A 7,681-nucleotide genomic window follows, 5' to 3' on the forward strand; every position below is an offset into this window, starting at 1 on the left:
ACACACACACACACACACACACACACACACACACACACACACACACACACACACACACACACACACACACACTAACTGTAGTGTTACGCTGTTTGTTTGTACTGACTCACACACAGGACTCTTATATTGCTGCTTTGATTACACGGGCAGGTTAAGCTCAAATTTTCTGCACAGACCATGCTTGCTCGTCTGCTTGCAGCACTCAAGAAAATAAAAGAAGTAAATACTGTAATTTTCTAACCTGTCAAACTAGTCATATTTAGTTGTTTTAAGATTTTGTAACATGTTTATCTGCATGCTGGTTTCTTGGTCCGTTAAATCTAGACCCACGTAAAAAAGGCACTAGAACGGTCAGTGAGATCTGTGGCTGCCATCTTGCCAGGTGCTACGTCTACATGCCAAAGCTACACATTGGTAACACCTCACGCTTACCGTTTGCTGCGTCATCAGAAATAGAAAATGCACGAATTACCTTTTATTTTACCAAATAAACAAGAATATTATGAAAACAGGAGACAAGAGTACGCTGTAATGAGCGTCCAACCAACCTCGTCAAACTTTTGTACCGGCAAAATGCCGACCGGACGAGCTACTGTCCCCTACCCAGGCTAATTTCGAAAAATTCCAACAAAGTGGGCGGTGCCAAGAGACACTGAGGGGCACGGCCAGGTGTTGGGATGAGCGAGGAGGTGTGGTCAGGACGGGGCAATATGACAGCTAGCTTAATTTGAGCACATTGTTAGCAGCATCATAGCTAACATGGGCTAATGTTAAAGCAGTGACAAACTTTCAACGCAGTGCTCGCTGTTCCAAATTCTGTCTGGCTGCAGGGGCGTGTCTCTGCGTGAGAGGCTTTTAAACCCTGAACACAGGACCTGTGGCGAAAACATGCACCGTTTTTACCAGCAGGATGATTCAGCTGCAGTAGCACCGTTCAACCCATAGAGGGCAGCACTAAGACTGTTTTAGACCAAATTGTGCAGAATTAAACAAATTTGCTCAGAAACATAAAGATTACACCCTTTAAGACCCAATTTACAAATTTTACCTGCAAAAAATAAGTTGATTTGTGGTTTAGTTACTCTTTAAAATCTGTAATGGTCAGTGGCTCCTACTCATGGAGGAGGATATTAAATACAAGTTAGTAGGCTAGGCATACACAATAAACAACAGCCAAAAGCTAATGTCATGTTTTCATCATTTATGAGCTAAAATGGCATATTACTCATTTATGAAATGTAATTCTACGTTCTCTTAAGTTCAAGTTTTGATAATTATAACAGAAAACATCAAAACGTTGGGCTTCTTGGCTGAGTTTGGGTTTTATTCCTTAGATATTCATGGTCTGCTGCCATGCTGGCAGTAAGGATGCCACGTAGCTCCTACCAAGATGACAGCATGAATTCTCACCTTGTAGACATAGACTGCTCTGTTGTTGTCCACTCCAATGTGTTTCTGTTAATGTGTTGTTTAACGTCCCAAATGCATCACGTGCTTTTCCCCTCAGTTTTAAAACTCATCTGATCMGTGGAACTTTTTACATTTCGTCGTAAACAACTCGTGTCTTTGTTTGATGGGTRAAGGGTCCTTTGATTCTGTGACAAGAAAAGACTTCAGATTGTGGTACTGATGGTAGAACATACTGCAGAAGTCAGCACGCGCTGTAAAAGAACGTCTGTGTTCAGAAAGAGTAAGAAACAGAATGATTGTGTGGTCAGCAGCTGCTTCAGCTGTCCGCTAATTGATCAGCAGCTGCTGGTTCAATGGCCTGAATCGAGCCGGGAGCTTAACGGCCTTCTTCAGGGCTTTGTAGCTCTCGCAGCCCGCCTGCCTCGGTGATCGAAGTTCTCAACACAGGGTGGATCAAGTCCAGGGCTTCTACAGAAAGTCCTTTGTTTTACTCCATTCAGCTGATTGGCTCTGTGCTTCGTGCTTCCACTCCCTCAACATCTGACCAATTTATCAGCTCTTGTTTTATCTGTTGTGTTCTTCGCCGAGGCAGCTGTGTGCACATGAAAGCTCTGTGTTTTTGTGTTTTCTGGATCTAGCTGTAGATCCTGGTACAGCGTTGTTTTGTGAGTCAGCGTGCTCGTGCTCGGGACAGTTCAGGTCAGCTGCTTTTGTTGTTGCGACCGTTTGATTTCATGTTGCAGAGCAGCAGAGAAAAAGCTGTTTGTTTTCACCCCCAGCACTGGACAATACCAGGTCAAAGTTCGAACCTATGGAAACTGACATCCCTGTGTCTGAAAGCATTCTTTAAAGGAGCCTTTGTTTGGCAGATTGAAGCTTTTCTGTATTTCTATATGTCTATATATTTATTTTTCACAGTTTGATTGGAACTTGAAAATGGTCTGGTTTAACAACCAGCTGTCACACTATAACTTATTACAGTAAAACCTTGAAGTTTACTTATGTTTTGGTGTTTTATTGAATTCATCCACCATCAAAGCATCATAAGATTTGAACCTATCATGGTGGTCTGTAATAAAACCTCTGCATTCATAGCCCAGATAAATTGCAATAATTTCTAGACTTTTGTTGTTATTTTGTCATAGGGTACAGTTAGATGCACCATATTTGCTCTCAAAAGGATTCACTGCAGAATATGGGTGAAAACGTTGATCTAATTAAGAAAAATATGGAGATTGTTCTTAAGTTGTTTGAAGTTGTTTTTAATAAGGGGCAGATATAATATTTTTTCTTATTTCTGCACCCTTTTCATTCAATAATTGATTTCCTTTTTTGTTTTCGTAATGGTTCTTTGTTGATTTTTAAGAATGAATTAAAAATAATAATCGTTTCTCATCATTACCTCAAATTCCTGTTTTTATTGTTGGTGTTTTCACCACAGTGGAAACAACACGGTATGAGTTGATGTCATCCTGCTTTAATTTAAACGTGTTATTATGAAGTTTTGCTTAGCAACAGGTGCATCAACATAACTTTTCCTCATAAGTAGAAACTAGTTTAAATCAGTTTAACTCAAACTTGGAGAAATGAATGACTTCTGAAATTCTGAATGGAGCGTGTCGTTGTGTCTTCATTTTTGTTGTTTCACTTCTCTTTTCAAGGCATGCTCTCCATCACATGATGTTTATTGTTGTGCCGTACAGTCATTTATTAACAAGTGAAATGGTGAAGAAAAATCCCGTTTAAATTGTCCAAAAAGCAGTGACATTAGAATAGTAAAGTAGAATCTACACATCAGAAGGTAATTTACTGTCAGGGTGCTTTCACGTTTTCCCAAAGTTTTACTGTTGTTCCCCTCTTTGTCACTGTGGCTTATCTGAACCCAAACTACACCTGCTCTGAAACATGGCAGTGTCTCAGTAAACCCACACGAGACTCTGCTGGGGTTTTTTTCTGTCTCTTTATTTCTCTTTCTTCCTCCTCCTTCTCCCCCGATGCCTCCTCAGAGGAGTGAAGTCAAAGCTGTTGGCAGATGTGGGTATAGCTGTAAGGCAGGTATTCGCTGATGAAATAGTTTGTTTTAAGCAGCACCAAGGTCTCTTTTTTTATTGTTTTATTCAACTACTGGTCCCATCTCCTTATTAATTCAGTTAAAATTAGTCCTTTTGAGGAGAAGGGGAGAGAGGGGGGAAAAACTTATTTTCTAAGGATTGAAAACTTTATTTGAGAAAAAAAAATTTCAGCTCAAATGAAGGTTTAAAGCTAAATCGTAAAATAATTAGTATTGCAAATGTGACCAATTGTATCAAAATGAGGATTACAGTAAGTCAAACTTGGCCAAAATGACCTAATTATATTATCAAATTCTTGCTTTAAAAGCTACATTTTGATACRTGGATCATTCTGATATAACCTTATCCAGAGATAAAACTTAATTTGTCTTGTTGGTTACAATAATACATTACTGTTTGGTCTGAATCCTAATTTTATGTCAGTTTATTGAGTAATTTTTGATGTCATAAAGAGGAAACCTCAAATAGTATTTGTATATCAAGATTTCCCAGTTGGAAAGAAATGATAACATTTCTAGCTCACACAGAGAAAAATAAAAAAATTTAAAGCGTTTTTCCTCAAAATCAGTTTTTTTGTTGCTACTGCTCAAAAAATGCTAAAATTCTTTTTCAGGATTATTATTTCAGGCAATTTTTCCACACGTTTATTTCTCCACGTTCCACTATATCCTCGTTTCGATGTGATGGTTACAAATGGTCGAGTGTTTCTGAAATTGACAGTGTTTTGTAGTAGTTAAAATTTGGTAAATAGCCTTCTATGTTTTTTTGATTGTTGCTGCAGAAAATGTAAACGTTGCAACTGAAAGCTGCATTTTTCTATTTCAAAATCTGAGAGACAGACTCCCTGAACTGAGGAGACTGTTGAGTCGGGAGATACATATTGGAAAGTGAAAGGTGTTTAGCACAACAGAGACCCTTGCTGTGGTTAAAGATAAATAAATAAATCCAAAAACTGGAAGCCTCAGCTAAAATGATCCCTCCAGAGCTTATTTTGGAGTCTTCACTGTCCGTGGTGCTGAGATATTTGATTGTAGCTAAGGACGGGAGATAAATGTGCCCTGCCAGATCCCACCAMTGCAGCTTGTGGTTTTTAAAAGAAGCACTGGAGTAAAACCGTATATTGTCGGATAATAAACCTCCTTGGCAGACAGCAGCGGAGGAGACAGTGCATCGACCTAATAACGCTGCTTCCACCAGAGGAGGCGATGGCAGTGATTACTCAGCTGCCTCGGGGTGGGGGTGTGGGGTTATTACCAATTATAGATGAATAATATCTGAACCTGCTACTGGGGAAAACAATGTTTTTTCTCTCACTGATGGACTAATAAAGGCTAAACTCGTTTACGCGTAGCACGCTGCCGTGGCCAGGGATGCTTGGCTGGAGCTTTATGTGGGTAAGGGTGGGTTTCAGCTGGGAAAACGATGGAAAAAAGATCTCATTAGTTCAGTAGTGCTTTGTGTTTGTGATGGTTTCAGTAAGGCCAGTCAAAAATTCCCTTCATGAAGACTTTGGAGGTCTCTTTGGCTGAGATTTCTTCCTTATGTTCTTGTTGCAAAGCATGGAATCAAACGTAAATTTGAGTTTACTCCCATCAGTTTTCCAGCTGTATTGATGAGTAATTCACTAATGTGGTTATATGATACTTTACTCAACAAATGTGAGCATGAAAATGTACAATTATATTAAAAGTTTGAGCAATTTTCGGTCATTTCAGCTGTTACTTTCAAATTTATATTCATGAACACATTAACCATCAGTATGAGGTGGGAAGAATTCCAATAACTAATAGGAAATATGATGAATAAAAACTTTTTAAATGTGATTTACTGGAAAGTACAGCATGCTTCAGTGATGTTTATGTTTGTGACCAAATGATAAATATTCAATGAACCACCACAGGCACTTCCTGTTGGTCTTTTTTATGGAAGCTGTTAATAACACATTGTTGTAAGGTTATCTGCAGGCTGTTCTGGACACTGGGGGTTGTAATTAAAAGCCTTCAGAAGGTCACTTCATTGACTTGTTTTGACTCGAGAAGCACCTGAGCGTCCTCCACGCCGCTCCRTACGGCAGACATATTTACTCTCCGCCTCCCTCTGTAATTAATATGCACGCTGGGTCCTCAGTTAGATCGACCGAGTCGTCTGTCAGGCTGCTCTAACGCAGAGGAACAGGAAATCTCACCCGTGGGACCTGTCTGGACCGCCTCCTCCCTCCCTCCCCCACATCCCCGAGCTTCATCTTCTTTATATCTCTCCATCTGTGTCCTTCCATCTTTACGTGCACACCTTCTCCTGACACCCATTGATTTTTCTACCTCGTTTTTTTTACTGCGCAGAGTTCCTCTGTGGTCATTTCTGGACTCTAATAATTCCCTCCCTGTTAGGAGGCGCTCCCTTTTCTCTCTTTTTCTCTCTCGTCTCTTCATCTGTTTCTGACGACTCTATAAACCCACACACTTCTTAAATCTTCGGACTAACGAGGTCTGCCTGTGTTCCAGTGCTTTCTCCTGTTTGTCAATTTGTTAAGAAAACACTCGCACACCATCCTATCGATTCCCTCCGACTCGATTTGGCCTCTCCACCCCCGCATCTTCGCCAGCTTGGTCCCCGTGTCGGTCCCTTCTCCTCTTCCCACGCCTCTCCTCTTCCCGTCTTTGTCGCTAACGACTCGTACGGCTAATTAAAGTAGATGTTTTTCTTTTGTTTCTTTTTTCCTAATCAACTTTCTCAGTTTTGATTTTCAAGAAGTTTGATGAAACGTGTCGATAATTCCACACGTGACTTGTGTTGTTATTGTCTGAATAGTGTTTTTTTTTTTTATTGTATGGTGGCGCACTGCAGAGGGGAGGGGACGACGCCAAGTCAGACTGGTCACATGACTTTCTCAAACAAAGAACCTGTGGCCACACACACACACACACACACACACACACACACACACACACACACACACACACACACACACACACACACACACACACACACACACACACAACCGCACACAGAAATTTGCTTCATTGGCTCTTTAGTTGTGCCACACAGGTGCGTTATCGCTTCGCAGACAAAGCCACCGCTGAAAAGGACGAGCCGATCGAAAAAGTGACTTTTTGTCTTTGTCTCATCCTTGAGCTCGTGACGCTCGGAGAGAAAACTCACAAAACCTTTTTTTTTTGCGTTGAATCAATGGCGGCTACTTTTGTTGAAACCATGTCAATAAGCGTCTGTGTGGTGGGCGGCTCTTTGCAGAGTGATATCATGAATGTAGCTGCTCAACCATGAGCTCGCTTCTATTGTTTTTGTGTGCATATATTAAACACGTGCATTAGTTGTGCGACTTCAGATGTGATGATTTGTTCATGCGGGTCTCAGAGTTATGGCTTTAGAGCATCGGGGATCAATCATGTGCTTTTAGACATTAATGGTCTTTTCTGGACTGGGCGTGCACACATGTACCCCTGTTATTTACAGAAATCAATGCAACAAAAAWTTTTTATATGGTATTGTTTGAGAAAATCCTTGAACTGTACTATTCCTAAAATTTTAAACCTAACGTGAAGCACATGAACACACAATCATGCTCCATATTGATCCAAGTTAATTATGTGACGATTTATAGTGATGGTTGATTTAGTGATTTAGTTTTCAAGGGTTAAATCACTGTTTTTCCTCCTGTCTTCTTGATTTACGTTTTGTGTTTAAAAGCTGGAAAAACAAGATTTTAACAGCATCTCCCCTGACTGCATGTCTGTTTGTTTACAACTTCTATCAGAGCATCAGCTGGTCATGTGAAAGATGAGGCCTGTAGATTTGAGGCGTCATGCTCTCACAGGAAAACAGCGTTTAGGTTTTATCTGGTTCTATTTGTTGCGTTAACACTAATCCAGCATTTTGCTATTTTAGAAAATTTTTAAAACCTCAGGCAGTTCAGCTCTTACCTTTGTATCGTTTCAAGTTGTTCATTGGACTTCAGCTGCTTGAATTTCAAAAAAAAAAAAAACACTGAAAATGAAGGTTTTGACCTGTATTGTACATTAAGACAAAAGCATGAACAGAGCTGCTTCATGGAAAAACCTCAGCTTAGCCTGTTAGCTTTAGCGCTATATTGCCATTAGCTTGGCGCTAGCACGACAAAACTAACAAGCTAAACTTTTGTCCTCCATCCATATTTTCAGTTCCAGGCTGAGTCATTTCTACCT

At 40.2% G+C, this 7,681-nt stretch overlaps 1 protein-coding gene across 1 annotated transcript in view; it reads left to right on the forward strand.

Annotated features, from left to right (window-relative positions):
- The window catches only part of bcl2l1 (BCL2 like 1), a 32,812-nt gene that overhangs the window by 4,141 nt on the left and 20,990 nt on the right, over nucleotides 1-7,681 (forward strand). The gene's annotated exons all lie outside the window — the stretch shown is intronic.

Source organism: Austrofundulus limnaeus, unplaced genomic scaffold (genome assembly GCF_001266775.1).
Source record: "Austrofundulus limnaeus strain Quisiro unplaced genomic scaffold, Austrofundulus_limnaeus-1.0 Scaffold726, whole genome shotgun sequence".
Lineage (NCBI taxonomy): Eukaryota > Metazoa > Chordata > Actinopteri > Cyprinodontiformes > Rivulidae > Austrofundulus > Austrofundulus limnaeus.